The 2,363-nt window shown below is 45.5% G+C and overlaps 2 non-coding genes across 2 annotated transcripts; both read left to right on the top strand.

Moving 5' to 3' along the window:
• The first annotated feature begins 116 nt into the window (after positions 1 to 116).
• LOC119468909 lies at positions 117 to 221 on the top strand. Its single transcript, XR_005197717.1, has one exon. It is a non-coding gene; the product is annotated as a small nucleolar RNA U13 (small nucleolar RNA).
• A 1,438-nt stretch (positions 222 to 1,659) lies between these two features.
• On the top strand, positions 1,660 to 1,766 carry LOC119468906. The gene has a single exon (XR_005197714.1). It is a non-coding gene; the product is annotated as a U6 spliceosomal RNA (small nuclear RNA).
• Positions 1,767 to 2,363: the final 597 nt, after the last annotated feature.

Below are 2,363 nucleotides of genomic sequence, written 5' to 3'. Positions count from 1 at the left end.
AAAAAAAAAAAAAAAAAAAAATTAAGTGTTGACGCTCTGGCTACCAGTCAGATATTTTGACCTTAGGCCAGTGGCCTTCTATTATGCCATGATGCCTCTCAAAAAAGGAATGACAGACCCTTTTTGTGGTTTGTAAGCTTGATTATTGGGTTCTCATGACACTACATGAGATGTGCCTCCCTCAAACCTCATTCTAACACCAGCACATTACCTATCTGAGGAAGAAAAATGAGGAGCTACGTGTGGTGGCTCAGGCCTGTAATCCCAGCACTTTGGGAGGCTGAGGCGGTCGGATCGCCTGAAGTCAGGAGTTTGAGATCAGCCTGGCCAACATGCAGAAACCCTGTCTCTACTAAAAGCACAAAATTACCTAGGCATGGGGGCACACACCTGTAAACCCAGCTACTCAAGAGGCTGAGGCAGGGGAATTGCTTGAACCTGGGAGGTGGAGATTGCAGTGAGCCACCACTGCACCACTGCACTCCAGCCTGGGCAACAGAGCGAGACTCTGCCTCAAACAAAAATTAGCTGGGCATGGTGGCAGGTGCCTATAATCTCAGCTACTTGGGAGGCTGAGGCGGGAGAATTGCTTGAACGCAGGAGATTCGCTTGAACCCGGGAGGCGGAGGTTGCAATGAGCCAACATAGCGTCACTGCACTCCAGCCTGGGTGACAGACCTAGACTCCCTCTCAAAAAAAAGAAAAAAAAGAAAAAAGGGGAAAGGGGAGGTATATGGGCCCCCCAAAAAATTCCAAAATTTTTCCTGATGCTAGCCTAGAAGGAGTGAATAATAGTGCAGGGCTTTATTCCTAAATAACTTCAGTCTAGCCCCACTGGTTTTTCTTGCGTTAGTCCAGAACACGCACTAAAAGAACTTCAGCTGAGCATAGTGGCTCACACCTGTAATCCCAGAACTTTTGGAGGCTGAGGCAAGTGGGTCACTTGAGCCCAGGAGTTCAAGATCAGCCTGGGCAAGAAAACTAGATCCCTTCTCTACAAAAAATTTAAAAAATCAGTTGGGCTTGGTGGCACACACCTGTAGTCCCAGCTACTTCAGGAGGCTGAGGTGGGAGGATCTCTTGAGCCCGGGAGGCTGAGGCTGCACCACTGAGCTGTTATTGCACCACTGCACTCCAGCCTGAGTGACAGCGCGAACCCTGTCTTCAAAAAAAAAACCAAGAAAACCTCCCTCCACACAGCCGGGCTGTCCAGCTGCTCCCGAGTCAGGTAGGTCCAGCCCCATGTCTGGGCATGGGGTGCCTCCTGCCTTGATGGTTTGCACCCTCACCAACCCCTGCCACGCCCACACCCCACACTTCTCATTGAAGTGGATGCTACGCTTAGTTCATTGGGATGTCTCCATTACCACCACCATCTTACACCATTACTTATCTGGATTGTTGTTTTAGAATGTGTTTTCCTGTCCAGAGTGGCAACTCCCTGAGGTCAGAGGCCCTTATTTCAGTCACCTTTGGTTCTCAATGGTGCTTACTGCATAGGAAGGGGCCAGTAAAATTCTTCAAATAAATGCTTTTTCTTTTGTCTCAAGCACATAGCAGGTGCTCAACAAATATTTGCTAATTCCCTCATTGGCAAGTATCCTATCCTGTAGCCAACTCCTCCCTCTTCAGAATGGGACTTTAAAAAGGGCATATTTGGTGCTCGCTTCAGCAGCACATATACTAACATTGGAATGATACAGAGAAGATTAACATGGCCCCTGTGCAAAGATGACACACAAATTTGTGAAGCATTCCATATTTTTACCTTACACTAAAATTAACACCAGATGGATTAAAGACTTAAACACAAGACCTAACACCATAAAAACCCTAGAAGAAAACCTAGACAAAACCATTCAGGACATAGGCGTAGGCAAGGACTTCATGACTAAAACACCAAAAGCATTGGCAACAAAAGCCAAAATAGACAAATGGGACCTAATTAAACTCCACAGCTTCTGCACAGCAAAAGAAACAATCATTAGAGTGAACCAGCAACCAACAGAATGGGAAAAAATTTTCGCAATCTCCCCATCTGACAAAGGGCTAATATCCAGAATCTACAAAGAACAAAAACAGATTTACAAGAAAAAAACAAGCAAGCCCATTCAAAAGTGGGTAAAGGATATGAACAGACACTTTACAAAAGAAGACATGCAGGAGGCCAACAAACATATGAGAAAATGCTCATCATCACTGGTCATCAGAGAAATGCAAATCAAAACCACACTGAGATACCATCTCACGCCAGTTAGAATGGCCTTCATTAAAATATCTGGAGACAACAGATGCTGCAGAGGATGTGGAGAAATAGGAACACTTTTACACTGTTGGTGGGAGTGTAAATTAGTTCAACCATT

The sequence above is a fragment of the Cebus imitator genome, unplaced genomic scaffold, assembly GCF_001604975.1.
Source record: "Cebus imitator isolate Cc_AM_T3 unplaced genomic scaffold, Cebus_imitator-1.0 Scaffold527, whole genome shotgun sequence".
Classification (NCBI taxonomy): domain Eukaryota; kingdom Metazoa; phylum Chordata; class Mammalia; order Primates; family Cebidae; genus Cebus; species Cebus imitator.
The sequence above is the reverse complement of the archived record's forward strand: the minus strand, read 5'-3'. Positions and strand labels throughout refer to the sequence as shown.